The sequence below is a fragment of the Macaca fascicularis genome, chromosome 14 (genome assembly GCF_037993035.2).
Source record: "Macaca fascicularis isolate 582-1 chromosome 14, T2T-MFA8v1.1".
Taxonomy (NCBI): Eukaryota; Metazoa; Chordata; class Mammalia; order Primates; family Cercopithecidae; genus Macaca; species Macaca fascicularis.
The window spans coordinates 33103292-33127000 of record NC_088388.1 but is presented as its reverse complement, the minus strand read 5'-3'; the positions used below and the strand labels follow the sequence as shown (position 1 = coordinate 33127000).

General features: G+C 45.0%; 1 long non-coding RNA gene across 7 annotated transcripts; it reads left to right on the top strand.

The window, feature by feature from the left end:
* The first annotated feature begins 165 nt into the window (after positions 1-165).
* Positions 166-23335, top strand: LOC102132931 (uncharacterized). Of its 7 annotated transcripts, none has more exons than XR_001484953.4 (5): positions 166-267; positions 16794-16870; positions 17923-18229; positions 19798-19950; positions 22932-23335. It is a non-coding gene; the product is annotated as an uncharacterized lncRNA (long non-coding RNA). The 7 variants fall into 7 exon arrangements; XR_012423353.1 differs by lacking the exon at positions 166-267 and adding an exon at positions 827-1032; XR_012423351.1 differs by lacking the exon at positions 166-267 and adding an exon at positions 2788-2973.
* Positions 23336-23709: the final 374 nt, after the last annotated feature.

Genomic DNA, 23709 nt, shown 5'->3' with positions numbered 1-23709 from the left:
GCGGCGCGGGGAGGAGGAGGAGCCAGGAGGCTCGGCCGCTCCATTCACTAAGCAGCCCAAGTCCGGCAAGGCAGCGCGCGCTGCTCCTTGGGGGCGCCCTCGCAGCGCGGGTGGGGGCGGGTCCGAGGGAGCGTCCCTCTCGGAGACACCCTCCTCTTCAACCCCACACCCGCTCTCAGCTGGCCGGTGTGGCACAACCCTACCCCCACCTCCCCTTCTTGGCCCTCGCCAGTGTGGGAGCCTCGTCTCACTGGAGAGTCCCTTCAGGTAAGCAGTGAGTCCGGGCAGGGTCGAATGCGGTGGGAGTAGAGATGGGGTTACTAATCTAAGAGAGTGGTTCGGAGGGAGGAGCAGGTAGGTTCCAAGAGGGCGGGAACTTCAGGAAAGCGCAGAGAGAACTCTCTCAGGCTTCAGAAAAGTGTATACTCTTACTTTGCACCCTTGAGTCTGGCTCTTGCTTCTGGAGCCGTCGGGTAGGGGGTGGCCATGATCTTGGGGTCACCGGGGAGAGAGGTGGCCCTTTCTGGCTTCCAGAGGTCGGTACTGAAGGCGAACGTGCCTCAGTTGGGTGGCCGGGAGTTGCACCAGTTATAACCCGGGCGTGTTTCGATCCGCTGGTAGTTGTTTACTTGGTGAGGTTTGCGCCCGGCGGAGGGCGGTTGCCGTATACCTAAAATCGGAGTCAGCAGCAGTTTCCCTTTCCAGTGAGGAATATCAATTCTTCTACGGTTAAGCCGGGAAAACAGCGGCTAGTTTGGGAGGGAAGAAACCCCTTGGGCAAACGCCCAAAGCCTGCGTATATTCCGGCCGGAGCATCCTGGCGCCCAGTTTGGGGAGGAGGGGTGAAGGGGAAGATCTGGATACGAGGCCCGGCAGGGAGAGGGTAACTCCTGGAGCCACTCGCCGAGCACTGCCTGCGACCCCAATCGAGGATACCATTCTGGTTGCTCAGTGATTGACCAGGAGGCGGAAGCCAGTTAGGGGGACCAAGAAGTGGAGTAGGGAGAGCCTCCATCGGCCCACGGATGCGAGGTAGTGTTCGAATCTTTGGGAGCTCGAAGAGCTTCGCCAAATCTGACTTCCTTCATCTAGTCTCTGTTTGGCAGCCCCGCGCCCCAGAGCAGGTGTTTGGGGCGGGAAGGGGGGTTGTTTTGGTTTGGTTTTTGGATCTTCTAAAGGAGTCAGGATCTATTGGGAAGGAACCCCTAGGCAAGGAGAAGAACTGGGAGCCCGGAGCGGAGCGTGTTTCAGAGGTGCGTATAAAATCCCAGGGGCGCCAGGAGGCAGCAGCGACGGCGCAGCGTGGGACAGCCAGACGCGACGGGAGGGAAGCAACCGGTTGCAGTCCGGCCTCCTGTACCTGGCTGGCCCGGGCTGGGGCTCCAAGCTTTCCAGCCAAACATGTGAAGCAAAGTAGTTGTAGTTTGACAGAGTGGCGTTTCAATAAATGACATAGTCATTTTTTACGCTTTGGTTTTTTGCTTGCATTGCGTAAACGTTCTCGCTATTAAATTCTGGCTGCGGACCCGAAGTGTGTGCGGGTCCAGGACTTAGTCAAAGGGCGCACTTCTTGGGGATGCGCATCTCGTAGGCGCAGGAGACCCTGAGGAACTTGAGCCCTCCGCTTGCCCCCCAGGCCACCTTTGCTGCTTGACTTTGCTTCGTCTCCACTGAGAAGTTTTTAAAATCATTATTGAGAAAAGAAAGGTTCTCCAAGACACTGCCCCTTACGCTGTCTGCCCAGTCCTCTCCCACACGCTCTATCCCTAAACCTTTCGCGGGGCTCAGGCGTTTGGTTTGTTGAGTGGAGACACGACTCGCGAGACAAAATTTAGGACCCCCCAGATCCCTGTATCTCCCTTCCTTCTCTCCGCCTATTATTTCTACTTGGAAGTCGTTTTTCTTAACTAGGACTCAAGCACTGAGGGATGAGGAGCCCTTTATGAAAAGCCAGGGGCTTTCATTTTCAAAGGAAAAGATAGAGATTGTTTCTTCTTTTACCATCCTTGGCCCTTTTAGCGGGGGGAGAGGAGGTTATCTGAAGGGAGGGAGGCAGGCTTGAATGTGAGTCTTTGTGAAACCCAGGTAGGGCAAAGACACGTAAATCTCTGCCAACATTTTTTAAAAATAAGTTTTTGCCCCGGATTAAGGGGTGTAGGGGTGGGTAGGAGGAAAGGGGAGCCAAGCAAATGTAGGACTCCTCTCTCCTCTGCCATTTATTTTCTCAGAATCCTTGTGGGGGGGGGAGGGGAAGAGCACCGGTGCGAACCCCGGGGTGCCCCCTCGCCCGACTTCGACTTCTTTGACTTAAGAGGTGGGAGGAGTTCCCTGCAGCCTGCGGGGCCGAGAAGTAAGTGCTAAACTCAGGAGCCGCAGTCAGAGGACCCTAGGGACCCGACAGGAAGTCTCCGTTCGACCCCCACGGATCCACATGCCCGGAAACCTAGGCGACCCTAAGCCAGCGCTGGGGAACTGACGTACTCCTGCTGTCTCAGGGCGCTCCATGACTCTCTCTCCTCTTCTTTCTTGGGGATAACGTTCTCTGCGGGAGACCTGAGGTTACCCAAGGGGAACTCGCCCTCTACACTGGCCTTGGCGCCCTGAGATAAGCACCAGGACTCACAGTCTAGCTCGAAGGCAGGTAGCACCTTCACCCGCCGCGGAAGATAGGTGCTCTCCTGCACCTCCTTTAGCTCACGAGGCCCGCCCTACGCGAGGTCCCAGGGAAAAGCAGGCTGTGGAAAACTGGGCGCTCCCTTATTTCACCCACCTTCTTACCCCTGTCAGCTCCGAGATCTGTGGCAGAGGTTCCTGGTCTGAACCACCGATTGGTAAAGAAAGCTGCAGATTAAACTCCTCGTTTTACAGAGAAGGAAACTGAGGCCCAGACAGACGAAAGAGAGGCAAGCTATGGAGCGCAGCGGTAAAAAGCAAGGGATTGGTGGCCCCAGAATGGAACCTCAGCTCTGCCAGGTAACCAACAGCTGTGTGACCCTAGACGAGTTCCGCAGTCTCTCTGAGCCTCAGTTTCCTTACTGGTCAAACGGGATAATGGGATACTAGCGCACACCTCATAGAGTTGTTCTGAGGATTAGATAGGAGAATAGTGTTGACCTTGGACTCAATCAGCTTTACAGTTTTTGTTACTACTACTGTTTAAGGACAGGAAACAAGTTAGTGGCAAAGCCGAGCTGAAATCCAGGTCTCTCAACATCCGGTTGGAGGTTTTACCCACCACCCTTCTGCCTCTTTAGAGCTAGTAGGATGCAGAGGCAAGGAGAGCCCCTGGAAAACCGTGTGGCGTTGATACACTGGCAAAGCGCAGGCATCTCCGCCTCGAAGGTGCATAATTATTGCCATATGAAAAAATCGAGGCTGGATGGGAGCAGGGCAGTGAGGATCTCTCAATCCCTACTTTCACCCCGGAGCTGTTCACTACATCTGACCGAGCGCGGAGCTGGGCTGCTATACAGCCGCAACCCCAGGGACCAGTGCGCACGCCCGGGCCGCCCTCCGGGAGACACCCTGCGGCCGTGGACAACTGAATAAACACCCCAGAGCACTGCGATCGGTCAAGGGCGGTGACAGCCACCCTGCGCTCGGGGCCCGCCGGCTGTAATAAAGAGTGGCTCGACCTCGCTGCCGCCTGTCGCGGGAGAGGAACAGGCGTTCGACTAGCACCTCTCTCCGGGACCCGCGCCCGGAGCCCCACGCGCAAGACAGCCCTACAGCTAGCTGTTGCTCCCCTCCCCGCCGACTCCAACTCCTCGGAATCTGCCCACTCGGGGCTGCGGGGCAAGTGTTTAGGTTGGTTCTCAGCCCCGCACTGGCGGTAAAAATTTCAACATCATTTCTTTAATTAAAAAAAAAAAAAAAAAAAAAGGCAAGGGAGGAGCTTTTCTGATAACTACTCCCAGCTTCTTCTGATCATTTCAAAATGAACTCAATTTTTTTTTTTAACCAGTCCCTACTTACGGTTCTAACTCTCCTCTCTGACCCTGTCTGGGGGCCAGGAACCATTAGGTACTGCCGAGTGCGGTGCAAAATTTCCCCCTTTCCCCCAGTTCGCAGTGCCTGGAGCCACGGGGTTACCCGTCTGTTCTGATGCCACCGCGAGATGGTCCCCGAGCTCCCCGAGAGTCCTCAATGAAAGGATTCCGCGGCGCTGCCTCTATTATTATACCGTAAATCTTTTTAAATTCTGGAACTAATTATATAGAGGATATGTCTCAATTTGTTCTGCATTAATGCCACAGTGGGGATGGAGGCCAGGCCGTGGCCAGAGCAGATATGTAGGCCCATGAAATTGATGAACTGAGAGTTGCTTCCAGTCCTGAGCGCACCATCTGGAATTCCAGTCTGAGGTTACAATTAGAACTCCTGACCCCAGATTCAACTTTGCAAACAACAGGAAAAAAAATGGGGAAAAGAAAAACCATGAGAGAGGGGAAAAAAATTATTCTGCACCTGTAAAAAAAAAAAAAAAAAAAAAAATCACACAATCTTAAAATCTTTCCATCTTAGACAATTCTTTCCAAGTATTTCTTTTGTGTTTTTTAACCTGTAAAAGATAACGGGATATGTTTTATAGACTGGATTTTATCTCATCCCCTTTCCCTCTCCCAACTGCCCTCAGTTTAATAGTTGTCAGTTTTACCTCAGTGTTGAATTTAATTATATAGGAACAAAATATTCCTCAGTAAATTAGCTTGCTAAATATTCTGTCACATTTACTTCCCCTTTGAGAAATGGCTTAATTACAGAAATCTACCTGCGTCTAGGAACTTTTTTTAACCCTTTTTTTGACTGCCATTCCAGCTTAACTGTAAGCAGAGATTTTATTTGTGCAGTAATTTTATTTGTGTTCTAAATAAGTTTGGCCAATTTCTTATTTCTTTAGTAACACCCTGCTTTATTTTCCTCTCACTTTGACCCCCTGAAGAAAACGAAGGACCAGGCAGTGCTGGAGAATCTGTTAAATTTATTAGCATAAATGCTTAGACAAAACGAGATATAAATCATTCAGATGTATTAAGCCATAAAGTATCCCAATGAAGTCAGTCCCTTGCCAGGGTCCTGGTGTATAAATGTTCATATAAAACAAGGTATCAGTATTATCTTTCAAACTGAATATATGTTGTACAAGTATCCAAGGTTGAGTTAGGAATATTGGGGGGAGGGTGCAGCAGGACAGGAAGGGGATATTCTTTAGAGCAGTCTATAACATAGTGGTGGCTCAGAAAGTAAGGTGGAAAGGAAAAATCTCAACCGTTTGCATTTGGAGTCTTCTTAGATAATATGTTTTTAAAGAAAAGTATGCAGGATATATTTGAGAGCAAAGGAATAAGAGGAAACAAAAAAAAAGATGACTAGAGGGAGAAAGGCATTGCTTTCTGTAGAATGCATTTCCTCCAGAGGTCAGTTTAGCTTCACAAAAATCCACCCGGAGGAGGCACTGACTCTTCATTCAGATTAACGGATTCGCCAGTAGTGAAGAGCTACCTGGGCCTTCCTCTGGGAACTGGGATATGCAGCCGCTGGTCAGCAGAAGGATGTGTATTCATTAGTGGTGGAAGAAGAGGAAAGCGCCCGGGAGTGAGAAAGGGCAATGGACAGAATTCCTGGCAGAGGCTTACCAAGACAAAAATCAGACACAATGTTTAAGCAGCAATTGCTCGTGAAGTTCCTAACCGTGGCTCTCCGTAAATCTTAGCAAATCGGGGCATCCTTTGCCTTTTGGAAATGATTGTTTTCAAGCCTTTTTTAAAAAAAGTCAAGTTGTCTACCAGAAAAATGGAATAGCTCACCTTCCCCATCCTTTTTATAAAGCATCCTTTCGGTGCCATTCATTCATTCACTCACTCACCATGCAACAAAAATTGTCTTGCACTGTAGCAGCAAGTAGGAGCACAAGGTATTGACAGGTTCACCCTGTTCTCACAGTTTTTTTTTCCAGTAGGTATGACAGATACATTACAAGGAAACAAATGAAATATTTTCATATTGTAGTAATTGCTATAAAAGAACAAGGAGATCTGTAAGACTAGAGAATGACTAAAGGTGAGATGGGAATGAGGAGCAACAGACAGCCCTCACTTCCTTTTGCCTTCTGCCCACACTCACATTTCAGTGTGTTTAGGAAGTATTCCACCTTACTGTCCAGATGCAGGAAGGGTTTGAAGGATTTGGAATGGTTGGTCTGGATAAATCTCTGCCTACAAGACTGGGCTTTAGGGAATCAGCAGGGCAGCTGTTTAAATAGCTGGCTTAAAATCACCACTAGTTGAGTGACTCTGAAAGCTATTTAACCTGTGAGAAACTTCGTTTTCTGCTCTTCAAGATAAAAAATAATGGCAAGTTATGAGGACTAGATAAGGTAAGGCATGTAAATTTCTTAGCCTTTAGGAAGCACTCAATGCATGTTGGCTATTATCTATATAGACATAAATTCTATGCTTCTAATTAATTGGTAAGTTATAGGCTTAGTATTGATATTGGTGTGAATTCAGCAAAGGTAGTAATCTTCGTTCTTGTTGGATCAGGGAGAAGGGCAGGAAGAGAAACCTTTCTGTATCTGACCTTAAACGAGGTTGTTGCCATCTAGAAGGAAATTTAAATCATTTTGCGCTACATCAGGACCCTAAAACAGGAAATATGTGGCTTTTGCCTGAAAATCAAGCTTAGGTTTCTTCTTTTAGTACAGAAGTCTATAGGTTAACAGTCTGAAAATCTTAGAATTGCATTGAAAATCTTAGAACTGCATTGTTCCTTAGAGCCACATTTCAGGTTTGCAGCTTTGTCCAGGATAAATAATTCTGGGGTAGGTATAAAAACACCTGAACTCAAGTCCTATCTTTGCCAGTTACGGTGATCTTAGGGAAATAGCTTCAGCTCTCAATTTTTCAGTAGCTTTATCTGTAAAACGGAGATGATATAAAATGAAATAAAGCATCCATAGGTGATTTGAAAACTATGAAGTGCCGGACAGTGCAGAAGACCATCACAGAATTGTTACATGTGAACGTGTGGAAAGGAGTATGTCTATTCAGAACACTGGGGCACATTGCTTGCTCTCACGGTTCCTCATTTTTAAGTGAGTATACTATCTTTCATGCACGGCTGTTGTGATAAGTAAGTGAGATCATATATATAAACTTTCAAAACAATACATAGCATAGAATGTGTGCTATCTAAGTGTCACTGCTACGGTTATTGTTACTGTTCTCTGGCCATCTTGTTGGGCCAAGGGTTGAACCTTATAATTTTCACATAGAGAGCTTCTTACTGTAGAAGTTTACAATAGTATAGAGAGCAGGGCTTTGGGATCAGATGACTGGAATTTAAAGCCTCCTCTGCTACTTATTTTCTGTATGGCTTTGGGTGACTTCCTTATTTTCTCTGAGCTTTAATTTTCAAAACTGTAAAACGGGGCTAATGATACCACCACCGCACAGGGTTGTTTTGAGAACAAATTAAAACACAATATGTAAATTGCTTTCATAGTGCCTGGCATATAGTAAGAAATCAATAACTGGTAGTTATTAAACCTCCAATTTTTCTAATCAGAAAATATTAGCTATGACTTAAAACAGGTGAGCCTGCAAGAGCTTGAATTACAGCATGATTCTGAACAAACACAGAAAGTAATTTCTATCTTCTTTTAAACTCACCTATACCACACTGAAATCTCACTCTTTCACATATGAAAGACTTTGCAACCAAGGCACTGACAATGATTTCCTTTTTGACTATGAGCCTTTAGGTTAAAATTTTGAATCTCATTTATTTTTAATGGGTTTCTTTACAAAATACCCAGTGTATGAAAAGGACATTGGTAATCCCATGTTTTTCAAAATAAGCAGGAAATTGGTTTCAGCCAATGGGGAGAAAAAGTAGTTTGATCCTCTTCCTGGAGTTACCACATAGCATTTATTAATAGCACTGTAAACGGTCTGGAACACAGTATCAGCTTGCTGTTCAAAATATGACAAAAGTTTATGAGAAGTTGCTTAAGAAAAACAAGATCTAGTCATTAGAAATCTGACACTGGTCAATAGTACATTTATTCCAAGTCTCCATAAATCACAAACAAATGAAACTTCTATTGTGATCACTGTTCCAGAGCTAAAAGAAGCGCTCCCCCCTTACCTCGGAAAAATTAAATACATTTTAGAAAGCCCAATATTTTTTTCTCTACCAATAGAGGTTAATTACAAAATTTCCCAAGAAATGATAAATATTAAACTCTAACCAACAGATGTGACACAAGATAAATAAGAAGCACATAAGTTAGCTTTCATTCTCTATGTAGGGCACATGTTTATCTTTAATTATCCCCAACCTGGGAATGGCACAAATGTTATCTCTTTTATTTATTATTTGTATCTAGAGTGACACCACATTTTGATTTTGCCCAGGACAGTCTCAGCTTAAGCTGTTGTCCCAGCTTAATTATTAATTTCTCTCCATTTACTCTCAAAGTATTCTACTTTTGATGGTAAATAAGGACTTCACTTGCTTAAAATTTTGTTTTATTAAAAAAATGACAGATTTAAGAAAGCCATTGGAACAAGGGTAAAAGATGGGCTAAGTGGGGCTAATGAGAAGAAAAAAGATTGAATTAATATTAGAATCAAAGGATGCAGATAGTTACTATAATTGAGCGTAATACAATTCTGAACTTCCTGACAGCCAAGTAAGAAAGGGGAAAATAGCACTGGTTATGTATCTTTCATGATGCAATAAAGGGAAGTAACCTAGTTTTTCAGAAGAGATGAACTTTTTCTAGTACTAAACTCAAAGAGGAACTTGCCATACTAACCTTTCTATAAGAGTTATCAGACAATGGTTAGTGACTTCAGCAATAATGTTTCAAAAGATGCAGTGACATTCTCTGGTAGTTTATTTCAACCCAATGTTCACAGCATTAAAATTATGGTTCTGTAAACTCTTAAGAGGAGAGAGGCAATATGTAGTCACTTTTTGTAGTTTTCTGGGAGATCTGACCTGATTCAAATTAACCTGATTTGTTAATTTTTAGAGTGTACCTATTGGGGGGTGTGTGTGTGTGTGTATGTATATATATATATATATATATATATGTTTATATATGTGTATATATATATATATGTTTATATATATATGTAGAGAGAGAGAGAGACAGAATCTTGCTCTGTCACCCAGGTTGGAGTGCAGTGGCCCGATCTGGGCTCACTACAACCTCCGCCACCCGGTTCAAGAGATTCTCTTGCCTCAGCCTCCCAAGTAGCTGGGATTACAGGCACCCACCACCCCACCTGGCTAATTTTTGTATTTTTAATAGAGACGGAGTTTCATCATGTTGGTCAGGTTGGTCTTGAACTCCTGACCTCAGGTGATCCACCTGCTTCGGCCTCCCACAGTGCTGGGATTACAGCCGTGAGCCACCACGCCCAATCCGGTAATTTTTTAAAAGCATCTTTTATTCATTAATCATCAGTTAACTTGAACACGAATCCAAACGCTGCGAAGGACCTGACCATTGTTCTCCAGAATCTGCGAACGATTTGGTGAGAGCTCTTGGGCAGTGGTTGTTCCCAACTGAGATGATTTTCTCCCCAGCAGACATCTGGCAATGTCCAGAGATATTTTTTGTCACAACTTGCAGTAAGATAGGATCACTAGATGCACAGTCCTGGCATCTAGTGAGTAGAGGACAGGGATGCTGTTAAACATTATGTAATGCACAGGACAGACCCCCCAGAACAAAGAATTATCCAGCCTAAAATGTCAATAGTGCTGAGACTGAGAAACTGTGCCCTAGGGTACTGTTAGAAGAACGGATGGAAGGCCAGGTGCGGTGGCTCCTGCCTGTAATCCCAGCACTTTGGGAGGCCGAGGCGGGCGGATCACAAGGTCAGGAGATAAAGACATCCTGATTAACACAGTGAAACCCCATCTCTACTAAAAAATATAAAAAATTAGCTGAGCGTGGTGTCGGGCGCCTGTACTCCCAGCTACTCGGGAGGCTGAGGCAGGAGAATGGCATGAACCCAGCAGGCGAAGCTTGCAGTGAGCCGAGATCGCGCCACTGCACTCCAGCCTGGGTGACAGAGCAAGACTCTATCTCTAAATAAATAAATAAATAAATAGAAGAAGGGATGGAGACATCGTTTTTAGCTGGAGTCAAAAGAAAAAAACCTCATGGGGAAGGGGAGTTGGGCTAGATTCCTCCATCCCACCCAGTGGAGCTGGAGGGTGTCCCTCCCCAAGCTCAACAAATATCAGGGAAAAAAAAAAAAATACAAGAATAGGCAAGTCATGTGGAAATGCAGTCCACAAAGGGAATTGTGGACAAGCTCATTTAATTAGAAAGGAGGAAGAATCTATGTAGAGCAGTAAGAAAGAAAGCCAGATAGCACAGGCAAATTTAGGGCAAAGAGTTTCTGTTCTGATGTTATGCTCCAAGATCCCTAAATATTGCCGGTATTTTTTAAAACCACACAAATCAAGGGCAGCATAAACTTTTATGTTCCCAGAGATCATCTTTGGAATACTGGCTTATAGTGTATATGAGGATATGCACGTATTTTGCTTCCTCTCCTCCACATCATTTTTTACCACTTACATAATAGGGATTCCTTGGAACTCAGTTTTATATCACATTAAATTTAAAAATGGGTGCCTACTTAAAAATACAACCTATCAAGGCACAGAAAATTCTGAACCACTGCTGTAATGAATACATCATAGGAATCTCCATTAAGAAATATTATTCTGACCTAGTTCTCTGGGTTATGCTGCAGATTGTCCTTCTCTTGACTCATGGAATGCTTTGTGAGAAAGAACTACAAAGCCGGGTCCCTCGATATTAGCCATCTCACCCTTCAAAGTTCAGCCAGGAGTGGGACAAAACCCTCGTCACCATGTTGACATGTTTACTTCTGGCCTAGGAAAATACTGCTGTTGCCCAATTTGGCTTCCCAGTCCATTCACTTGCCTGGAGACATATATTTTATGCTTTCCTTTGATGATTTACAAATAAATTAGCTTGATTCACTAAGGTCTGCCAGCATATATGCGTTACTGGAGAAATCTGAGATGTTGAAAAAGTATTGTAATTTATTGTATCCCAGTACTTTCTTAAGAAAATTTCTTAAGAACCAAATAAATATCATCAGCTAGTTTATATACCTGACATATTTATTGCAGTATTCCCGCTGAGCACTTCCCATTGTCATGTGTTCTCACACATTGTTTTCACAAATTGTGTTTTGAAAGAAGTCAAGGGAAATTCAGGCCAGAGAAACAAGATGTTATCTTTTGGAAAGGATGAGCCCACTCTAATGGAAGAGGATAATCCATTCAGAGGTTTGTGAAGCCAATAACCCCCAGTGGGTGTGATAAATCCACAGTGTCTGAATCCAGAATTTTGCACTGGGACCTTGAAGTTGCATGAACAATTTACTCATGTTCCAAACAAACACAGTGTATCATTATTATTATTGGATAAACATGAACATCTGTTAGGTCAAGTTTGCCCTATTTCCTTAAAGGCAACTGGAGTCCCTGAACACAGTTCCCATATGCCTATCACAAATGGATCTGAGATGGGTGTATGATGCCAAAGCAGCTCCTTGACCATCTCTGTGTTTGGAAACCAGATTTTAAAAAGAAAAAAAGTCACCTGTTCATCTGAGGTGGGTAACATGCCTAGAGAGGGCCATAGAGACTGCAGTTCCCTTCTGAATCCCATCAACAGAGCTCTTGTCAAAAGATGAGAATATTTGAATCAGCCAGCCTTGTTCGTTTTTAAAGCAATGTTGTACATATTTTAAGTAATTATTTGGGGCAAGAGGAATCTAAGTGTCACCATTCTGTTGTCCTAACTCAGCCTGGCACCTTCCCAGTTGTCACTCAGTGGGCACAGGATGCATAGGACGATTTCTCACCAGGCTGAATCAGCAGGTTGCAGCAGGTTACAACTGCAAGGGACTTTACAAAGCTTCTAATCCTACCTCTCATTTTTCAGATAAGATATTATTGATACGATCTGCCCAAGATCATGCACTTAGTTAGTGGCAGAGCTTTGCCCAAGGCCAGGAAATAAAATCTATCCTTCTGGAACAGCATTCATTGGTTTCCACTTACCGAGTACCTTTTACAGGCCCAGTAACTAAACCAGGATGCACAAACCTGGCTCTCAACTTGCTTACAGTCTGGCCGTGCTTCAGGATTGGGTCATCATTGAGGCAGGATGTGCAAGTTCTTGTAAGAAGTATCCTTATGGCCAGGTGTGGTGGCTCACACCTGTAATCCTAGCACTTTGGGAGGCCAAGGTGGGCAGATCACGAGGTCAGGAGTTCAAGACCAGCCTGGCCAACATGGTGAAACTCGTCTCTACTAAAAATACAGACATTAGCTGGGCATGGTGGCAGGCACCTGTAATCCCAGCGACTCGGGAGGCTGAGTCAGGAGGATTGCTTGAAACCAGAAGGCGGAGGTTGCAGTGAGTGGAGATCAGGCCAGAGCAACTCCAGCCTGAGCAACAAGAGTGAAACTGTCTCAAAAAAAAAAAAAAAAAAAAAAAAAGAAGAAGTATCCTTGTAACAACCCTCACTTTTACTAGATCCAAGAATTCTCTCCAGTTGCTCCCTGTGTTATTCAGGGAGACTGAAGTCCATTTCATTAAGTTTCACAGAGAAGGCCCCTGGTGAGTATATAAATAATTCGCTTATCACTATATTGTGAAAATTAGGAAAGCATCCTCCTACGTCACGGAGGAAGACCTGACGTATAAAGATACCTCAAGTACTGACAGCATCTTTTTGCCTGAATTAAGTCAATGATGCCTCATACAGGTTTAGCAACAAGGATACCCGAAGGGGGAGCTCTTCTGGTTTGGAACTGTATTGAAGGGACTGGTTGATCAAACCCCAAAGCACATGTGTTTTAGAGCTGCATTTAGTAGCACAGTCAAAGGAAGATAACCAGAGGGCCACACGGAAATTGCTAATCTTCTTTACCCTGTATTATTTGCCTATTTGATGCTGATGAAATCCTGACAGCATTGGGGTTGGGGGGGGGGGTGCGGTGCGAGGGGGAGTGAATATTACGCAATGTGCAAACATGCAGACATTTACCAAAGATCAAGTTCCAAGATGTAAAAATCAAACAAAACTCTCTCCTAACAAACAAACAAAAAACTCCTAATTTGACTCCCAAAAGACCTGAAAAGCATTTCAAACGTGTCCAGTAAGGCATTAAAAATAATTAACCCAGAGAGGAATAACTCCCTTGGTTGTTTTGATGTATTTTTGTCTACAAACAAATTTTCTAAACCTCTGCCTTGGCTTCCTTTAAAAGGTCTTTAGAACAAAAGTACTTAGGGTGACCCCAGGATTACTGAGCAACAGTAACCAAGGATGTGGATGAGGCTGAAAAAGATAAAAACAGATGATGCACTTTTTGATGTCAACTCTAAAATATTATATAATTAAAACAGAATAAAATGCAGAAGTTTAGAAACAAAGAAATAATCCTATGGAGAAAATTAGCAAGCTCATTTAAGAGAACGTTAAGATTTTTTTTAAAGCATCCTATAAAATCACTCTTATGCTGCCCAGATGGCTCTGGGGGGTGACTTCTTTATGTAATTAAAGTTCGCTGTCCTCCTCTTTTCCTCCTCCTTCCCTCCTCCTTCCCTCCTCCTTCCCTCCTCCTCCTCCTTTTGTTCCATAATAGTAGTTATTATTATTAGCCATCACTAATTGAGTGTCTAGGCTGTCTCGTACATTCCCTCCACTTCTCACAGCAACCCTTTAAATTAGAGGTTGTTTGCGGTTTCCTAGATGAGGAAATGGAGGCTGGGAGGTTTGGGTTTCCCACAGTTAGCCATGTAGAATGTGGGGTAGCCAGAGAAGCAGTCTTCAGTTTCGAGGACCCAGCATCAGAATTCCAGAAGGAAGTGAGGTGGAGATAAGGAAACGGGAAATCTCTTTGGCATCAGCGCTTGGGATAGCTTATGCTCAGAGTCAAATCTACTGTGCGGTCCAATTATGCCAATGTCCACAGCCCCAAGTACAATTAAATTGCATTGCCACAGAATCTGTTTTCACCGTACAATGTCAACTAAAGTCCGATCCACCTGCTTCTTGTTTGTATCAAATTCTAGCATACCTTCTTCGTACAGTAGCTGTGCTGTGTGCCTGAAATTATTATTTTTTTGTTAAATACAGTGAACAGTAGTGCCAGTGCACTGTGGGGGAGTTGCAAAAAGAATTTGCTATTTCCGGGAATCTCAAGGTGATGTTGTTTTTCTTCAGTATCATTCCTCTCTCTCCCTCTCTCTGAACTTGAATTTTCATCTGCCAGGGTTTAGTAGAGCGGGGGGGGGGAATGCGTGAGCACACCAATATTGTATCTCAATAAAGCAAGAGCCAGCTCTACTGAAACGTCCACTTGGATTTTTAACATGGTAGCTCTCAGAAGATCTCAGAGCTAGGCTATTTCTGATGGTCACAGGGAGAAGAAAATGCAGAGGTTTCCGCATTTTTAGAACCCAGAGGCTCATAAGTAGCACTGAGTTAAGGGAGCCAGACTGTGTGCTGCTGAAGTCTTCATCCTTTCTCTCTGTGCTCTTAACATGAATCCTGTCTCTGCTCTTCTCTTTCACAGTGACCTCTCATTTACTGAGCTGGGCCTTCTCACTCTCACCTCTCCCTTCCACACCTTCCATCACACAAGCAGTCCTGAAGGACTGAGCTAATGGAATATTGCAAAGAAAAAAGGAAAATGGCTTCACGGGGCAAACTGGCACCTTCCACATTTGTTAAAAGACAACTCCATCAAGGTTGATTTTCTGGGCTTCTCGTGTAGTTAGATAGAGGAGTTAGATACCCCAGGCAGGGATTCAGATGCTCAAAACTGAAACAGTTCTGGCTGTTTGAGAACATCAGGAAGAGAGCCAGAGATACTCAGTCAGGTATTTGGGATCACATCTCTTCTAAGAAATGTGCCTTGGTTCCAGTTACTCCTTTATCTTTGGCAACGAGCACCAGGGTCATGAACTAAGGACTGTGGGTGGAACTTGGAGCCAGGGCCAGAGGATGCCCCACCCTGCCTGTCAGGGTTTAACCCAAAAAAGCAACAGCAGTGTTCCTCACCCAGGATACCCTTTGAGGGTTAGAGGCAGGTAGCTTGCCACTTGGTCCAGCTTTCTTCTGCACCCCTTCAGGATACATAAATGAAACTTTGGGGCTTCCTTCGGGCCATTTGGCCTGTTTGTGCTGCAGGCAGCCATTGGCAGGCTAGCAATGGCAGGAGGTAACTAATGATAAAGAGTAACCACCTTTTATAGATGCTTCTTAAATGACTGGCACCACGTTACAGGTTTTCTTAGATTATCTCATTTGGGGCCGGGCGCGGTGGCTCACGCCTGTAATCCCAGCACTTTGGGAGGCCGAGGCGGGCGGATCACAAGGTCAGGAGATCGAGACCACGGTGAAACCCCGTCTCTACTAAAAATACAAAAAATTAGCCGGGCGCGGTTGTGGGCGCCTGTAGTCCCAGCTACTCGGGAGGCTGAGGCAGGAGAATGGCGTGAACCCGGGAGGCGGAGCTTGCAGTGAGCCGAGATCGCGCCACTGCACTCCAGCCTGGGTGACAGAGCGAGACTCCGTCTCAAAAAAAAAAAAAAGATTATCTCATTTGATCCTCACAAAAATCCTGGGTGAAGAGTCATTTTAAAATTTTCATTTTATAAATGAGACATGGAGAGCTGGTCATTTGTCCAAAGTCCCACAGCTAGAATATGGCAGAGCTGGCTGGCCGCGGTGGTTCACGCCTGTAATTCCAGCACTTTGGGAGGCCGAGGCGGGCGAATCACAAGGTCAGGAGATCGAAACAATCCTCGCCAACATGGTAAAACCCTGTCTCTACTAAAAATACAAAAACTAGCTGGGTGGGGTGGTGCGTGCCTGTGGTCCCAGCTACTTGGGAGGCTGAGGCATGAGAATCGCTTGAACCCAGGAGGCCGAGGTTGCAATGAGCCAAGATCATGCCACTGCACTCCAGCCTGGCGACAGAGGGACATTGTCTCAAAAAAAAAAAGAAAAGAAAAGAAAATGGCAGAGCTCAGATTGAAGTGATTCTAAAGCCTTTGATGCTAATTGCTATAGCGTCTTAGAGGAATGAGTAAAACCATTCCCTGTCATCCGGGTACCAGTGTTAGTCAAGCTTCTGTGGAAACACATTCACGTGGGGCAATCGAGGAACACTTAATGAACGGTCTGGTTTTTTGTTTGGTTGGTTGGTTGGTTTTTTGAGAAAGAGTCTCATTATGTTGCCCAGGCTAGAGTGTAGTGGTGCAAACTCCGCCTCCCAGATTCAAGTGATTCTCCTGCCTCAGCCTCTCAAGTGGCTGTGACTACAGGTGTACACCACCATGCCCAGCTAATTTTTATAATTTTATATTTTCAGTAGAGAGAAGGTTTCGCCATGGTGGCCAGGCTGTAATGAAGGGTCTATTTTAAAAGGTGTAGGCAGGGTTAAGGGAAACGAGTGAGGGGTAGTGAAGTCCCCTGGCTCCAGACACTATAGGGAGTACGTTACCATCCCTGTGGCTGAGAAAGGAGGGAAGAGGAGGGAGTGGTTCTGGAACCCAGACAGAGGAATTGAAGTTGCTGGAGAGAGTGAAGAAGCCTACTGTATAAAAAGGCCGAACTTCTGAAAGGAACATGGTTAACTTGAGCTGACTTAGCAGGGAAGGAGCCAAGGAACACAGAGCCTGACCTCATTCTTCTTTCTCCCTCCAGGCTCTGCCACTATTTCCCATTGGCCAAACCCTACTGGAAGTGGAAGGCTAAGAAGTCCACTGGTGCAATCCATACAGGTCAGTCCCGGGGCCCAGCGTGGGATGAAAAAAGGCGGGGATGCACTTGAGGGAGCTTTGTGTATCTGAAAATAACTTTATTCTAACCTTTTCTTGACTGATATTTAGCTGTTTATATGATTATACATTGAACATATTTTTTTTCTCAGACTTTGCAGACATTGCTCTTTGCTGTTAACTTCTAGCATTCCTTTTGAGAAATCCAAATCCATTATGAGTCTTGAACCAATATGTGCAACTAACGTTTTCTCTCTAGAAGTTGATAGGCTATTATCTTTATGAGTTCACTAAACTCCCCAATTCAGTTCCCAATAATCCTTGTTTAAAAAAAAAAAAAGAATCAATCTACTTAGTAAATGATCCCAACAAATTTTAGAATGGTAATTTACAAGGACAGAAAAAGGTATTACTTATTGATATTTGAAAAAATCACTTTTCCCTTTAAGCAGCATTTAGAACACAACCTAATGTAGGTCTTGAATTGTAAATTCTGTGGTAAAAGGCATTCTTTGGGCAAATAATGTTAACAATGGGGAGAAAACAATTCATGATTGCGGGAGCATCCAGAATTATTTTCTCCTCAGCATCTAAAATGTCTTAGTTATCCTGTCTTCACATGAAATTGCTATTGGGGTTCCTGAACACAGGCCCAGGTCAGTACTAAACAACGTGTGTCTCTAGAGCAACAGACCCTTCAAAACGCAGACCTACCAGACATTTCTCTTAGAAAAATAGTGTATTGTTTTTGTACTGAGCTTACTATTTTATGTAAATATATTTTAGCTGGGAAGAGAATGTGCCCTGTTATGGGAACCCACCATTCAGTATGTCGTGGCCCCAACACAGAACAATTGGTGACGGAAATTCTTTTGTGAGTTGTAGGCTCCTGATGGAGCCTGAGTTATTTGGCAGGAGATGATTTCCACGGTTTGTGAACACTGAAGATGAGACTGGCTTGGGGGAGACTGGCTAAACTGCACAGCCAGTAAGACCTGCTTCCATCAACCCACAGCAGTTCTGACTTTTTATTTTATTATCTTTTCTAACAATAGAAAAGAAACTACCACAGGGAAGAGAGAAAACGATGGCGTTTTGACAAATGGAACAAAGATGGAGTGTGACTGACAATTCAGGTCAGAAGGAAAATTAAGGCACAGGAAGACTGATGTTGGTCGGCCTCCTTGCCAAGAAGCAGAAATTCAGGGGAAGGCGTCCAGCCACATGCGAACTGGCTCAACACTGGCCATTTTGTTTGAGCAATTTTGTTGGATGTTTTCTACAAAAGAGCACTTTTTCTCAGACTTCAAACATCCTTATATGCAGGATCAACACCACACACTGCCATCATCCCCTGGAGTAGTATCCTTGAGACCTGAGGAAGGGAGAACTGGAGGGAAGTTGTGGGACTCCACTGAGAAATATGGTCCTTTGTCTCCTTGGAGATCTTTGAGGATGGTTCAGATAAAGTTGCTGCCAGTGGAAGTAGCTAGGCTCAGAAACCTCTAGTTGCCCTTTCTAGACTTGTAATCCTCTGAAAAATGGAAATTAGGAAGCGTTCATTTATGACCTTGAAAAAAATCGTTTACAAAAGTATATTATATCAGTAAAACGAGCTGGAAAGAGGGTTTATGTGAAAGTTCATGGGAGAAACACAGCTATTAGCACGCATGCCATTCCCCACCTTGACCTCAGCAGGAATGTGTAAATTGTAACATATGGAATGTAAGCCCTGTCGAGATGTTTCATAAATCTGCCTGGCAATGAGCATCACAATAGCCTGCATGAGAACAGGCCCCAGAAACGGAGAGACAGTGAGTATTGTGCCTGACAAGGTCTAATTTTAATAAGTCCAGATTCTGACAATCGAAACTTCCCACACAATGTTCTTTAATAATATTATTTCCTGACAAAGGGGCACTTTTTCATGGGACTCAGCCCAGGTAATCCATCCGTCCATCCATCCATTCATCCATCCATTCCACATATATCTACTGAAAGCCTACAATATTGCAGGTGGCATGCTAGGCACTGCAGATACAGTGGAGGACAGAAGGGATGGTGTGTTGCCCCTATAGGGTTCACTATATGTAGGAAAACAGATATGAAACAAATAATAGAGTTTGAGACCAGCCTGGCCAACAGCATGAAACCCTGTCTCTACCAAAAATACAAAAATTAGCTGGGCGTGGTGGCGGGCGCCTGTAATCCCAGCTACTCAGGAGGCTGAGGCAGGAGAGGCAGAGGTTGCAGTGAGCCAAGATTGTGCCATTGCACTCCAGCCTGGGCGACAAGAACTAAACTCCATCTTCCAAAAAATAATGATAATAATTTTATAATTACAATTTTGATCAATGCTGTAAAGGAGAATAATAGCTTCTACTGATAGTAGCACTCTGCCAAACTTTCTACATGCATGATCCTAGTTAATCCTCGTAACAATTCTCTGCAGTAGGTACTACCATTAGCCCCATTTTAGACATGAAGAATAGAGACATGGAGGTTTACATGGATCTCCCAAGGTCACACAGCTCTGGAGTGGTGGAGTTGGATAAAAGTCAGTGTGAGTCCCCACCCCAAGTTCCTGATACCATGCTATTTTTTTTTTTAAATAACCTAGGTGAGGAAGTGGTTGCTGATTTAGATTTGAAGCTTAAAGAAAACATGTTTCAGGATGAGATTTTAGGCCAAGCCTCAAGGATAAGTAGGAATTAACCGGGCAAAAGAAAGTAGCAGAAGTATTCCAGAATTAGGGAATTGCATGTCCAAAGGTCCTGAGGCAGGAAGGTGGTTGGCCGTGGGTGTTCATGAGGAGGCCAGTGTGACAGGATTGGGTGGTATGTGGGGCAAGGCTGGAGAGGCAGAAAAGAGTCCGAGTAGGTGGGGCCTTGTAAATCATGTTAAGATATCTTGAACTAAATCCTGACCAGAGTGGGAGCTCCTGGAAGACCTGACTCTCTGGGGCTGAGTGGTGTGGCTCCAGGCAGAACTACTGCTGCAGCCAGGAAAGGAGACTCCCCACGGGAGACTAGCCTGTTCCTGGGCTCACTTCTCACCCCTCCTTCCCAGCATCTTCCATAGAAGTGAGTGGATTCTATATACTTCTCCTTTAACAGACTTCTGCCCCCTGGGCCAGTTAAAAGACAATGATGTCAAGAAAAGACTGGCAAATGCAGAAGTTCATTCAGCACTGAGATCTACTTAATATTAATCTCAGTGGCTGGGCGTGGTGGCTCACACCTGTAATCCCAACACTTTGGGAGGCCGAGGCGGGTGGATCACCTGAGGTCAGGAGTTTGAGACCAGCCTAGCTAACATGGTGAAACCCCGTCTCTACTAAAAATATAAAAATCAGATGGGTGCTTGTAATCCCAGCTACTTGGGAGGCTGAGGCAGGAGAATCGCTTGAACTCGGGAGGCAGAAGTTGCAGTGAGCCGAAGTCATGCCACTGTACTGCAGCCTGGGTGACAAAGGGAGACTGTGTCTCAAAAAGCACTACATATATTAATCTCAGTTACCACCATTAATTTTGGCATGGCCCAAACTATGGAATCCCCATTAAAATTTAAAAAAAGATCCTCTCCAACTTTCCATGTTAAAAGTGGCAGTTTTTTCTTACATTCCTAAGACAGATAACCTATTACTACGTGTATTTGTTTTATCAGTTCTTTCATTTATCCATTCATCAAAGATGTGCACATCTACTATGGCAGACATGAACCATACCAAAGTAAACATGACTGGGGTCCCTGTGCTCTCAGGGCTAGACAGAGCCTGGTTCCAGGGGAGCACTCGCACCACACGATGCCATTAGCCCCTGGGGTAGGCAGAACAATGCTCCCTGCCAAGAGATCCATGCCATAATCCCGGGAACCCGCAAATACATTAGCTTACATGATGAAAGGACTTTGCAGATAGGAATATGGCATGGGCTTTGAGAGGGGGAGATTATCCTGGATTACTTGAGTGAGCCCAATGCGACTGCAAGAGTTCTTTTATTTATTTTTTGTTTTTTGAGATGGGTCTCACTCTGTCGCCCAGGCTGGAGTGCAGTGGCGGCCATCACAGTTCACTGTAGCCATGACCTCCTTGGGCTCAGGTGATCCTTGCACCTCAGCCTCCTGAGTAGCTGGAACTACAGGCGCACTCCACCACCCCCAGCTAGTATTTTTTGTTTGTTTGTTTTTGTTTTTGAGATGGAGTCTCGCTCTGTCACCCAGGCTGGAGTGCAGTGGTACAATCTTGCCTCTCAGGTTCAACTGATTCTCATGCCTCAGCCTCCCAAGTAGCTGGAATTACAGGTGTGCGCGACCACTCTTGGCTAATTTTTGTAGTTTAAGTAGAGATGGGGTTTCAGCATGTTGGCTAGGCTGGTCTCAAACTCCTGACCTCAGGTAATCCGCCTACCTCGGCCACCCAAAGTCCTGAGATTACAGGCTTGAACCACCGTGCCGGGCCTAGTTTTCATGTTTTGGTAGAGATGGGGTTTTGCTGTTGCCCAGCCTGGTCTCGAGCTCCTGGGGTCAAGCCATCCACCTGCCTCAGCCTCCCAAAGAGCTAAAATTACAAGTGTGAGCCATCGAATTGACTGCAAGAGTTCTTATGAAAGTGGGAGAGGGAGGCAGGAGGATCAGAGTCAGAGGTGTGAGGACAGACACAGAGTGGTGCCATTGTTGGAAGGGGCCAGGAGTTCGGCAAGACGCGCAGGCTCAGGGAGCTGGAAAGGGTAGGGAACGGATTCTCCTGGAAAGCCTTCAGAAGGAGATGCAGAGCTGCCAACACCTCGATTTTAGCCTAATGAGACCCATTTGGGTCTCTGGATCTCCATAACTGCAAAATAATGAATTTGTGTTCTTTTAAGCCATGAAATGTATGGTAATTGGTTGCACCAGCAATAGAAAACAAGTATCCACCTGACTCGAGCCAGGACCCGGCCCGAGACAGACCTCCCCCTTAATCCCTCACAGTTTCCCACTGGGCCCGGATGTAGCTTCGCAATTGTTCACAGCCCAGACACCTACTTCCAATCGATTGGTGAGAAAGTGACTCACCTGCTATCCTGCGGGACCTGTACAACAGTTTATATTTGATTGTGACCCCTCCAGCATTGTCAAATATACACACATTAATGCCTGGAACATTTTTTTAAATAACTCTTACAGATCTGAGTTCCTAAAGCAGCTGCTTACACTGCTATGTGTCCTTGGGCAAATTACATACATCTCTGCGATTCCATGTGTTCATCTCTAAAATCAGAATAATATTAATCATCTAGCATTATTGTAAGGATTAAATCAATTAGACATGAGAGCATTAAAAATGGCGCCTGGCACACAGTAAGCACTCAGAAATTTTAACAATGGTGATGATGATTGTTATTATTATTTCCTACAGCATTTGGCATGAGACTTAAAAGTCCTTTTTTCTTTCTTTTTTTTTTTTCTTTTCTTTTTTGAGATGGAGTCTCGCTCTGTCACCCAGGCTGGAGTGCAGTGGCATGATCTCAGCTCATTGCAACCTCTGCCTCCCCGGTTCAAGCAATTCTCCTGCCTCAGCCTCCCTGGAAGCTGGGATGACAGCCACACATCCAAAGCCCGGCTAATTTTTGTATTTTTTTTAGTAGAGATGGGGTTTCATCATGTTGGCCAGGCTGGTCTCAAATTCCTGACCTCAAGTGATCGCCTGCCTCGGCCTCCCGAAGTGCTGGGATTACAGGCGTGAGCCACTGCGGCCGGCCAAAAGTCCTTTTTTGATTACTCGGTCTACAATGTGGAAAATGCACTAGAGGGGCAAGTTGACAGGAGCCAACTGGGGGAAGACTGAATTAGGGTGATGATGGCTGAAATGGAAAGAGGTGGATAGACTTGAGAAATACTGCAGAAGTAAAAATCAACAAGTCCTGTTGATGAATTACATCTAGGGGTTGAGGATGTACCAAGGATGACATAGTCAGAAGCCTTATAATGATGTATTAATACAGTGTAAAATAAACCCTTAGTTTGAGCTTCCCTCCCCTCTCCTACCATCTTTTCCTATTGTGATATCTCTCTTCTTTCTTTCCAGAATAAAGAAACATCAGAAATATAAAAACCAGGACCAAAAGGAGGCCCAGGTACAGGAGCACAAAACATCTGGCAACATGTAGCAAAAACAGGAGACTTTTTTCTTCTAACTGAATTTTGGCCTCTTGGTGCCAGTATGTGAAAAAGGCCTTGTAGGCCAGACGCAGTGGCTCACGCCTATAATCCTAGCACTTTGGGAGGCTGAGGCGGGCAGATCATAAGGTCAGGAGTTCCAGACCAGCCTAGTCAACATGGTGAAACCCCGTCTCTACTAAAAATACAAAAGTTAGTGGTGGCGCATGCCTGTAATGCCAGCTACTTGGGAGGCTGAGGCAGGAGAATTGCTTGAACCCTGGAGGTGGAGGTTGCAGAGAGCCAAGATCGTACCACTGCACTCCAGCCTGGGTGATAGGGTAAGACTCCGTCTGAAAAAAGTAAAAGGCCTTGTAATTGGCCAGAATGAGGGGAAGTAAGACAAGAGAGGAAGAAATATAAATATAACTAAAATGTTTGAATTGATTGTTTTTTTGTTTTGTTTTGAGACGGAGTCTTGCTCTGTCGCCCAGGCTGGAGTGCAGTGGCGCGATCTAGGCTCACTGCAAGCTCTGCCTCCCGGATTCACGCCATTCTCCTGCTTCAGCCTCCCGAGTAGCTGGGACTACAGGCGCCCGCCACCACGCCCAGCTAATTTTTTTGTTTTTGTATTTTTAGTAGAGACGGGGTTTCACCATGTTAGCCAGGATGGTCTTGATCTCCTGACCTCATGATCCACCCACCTC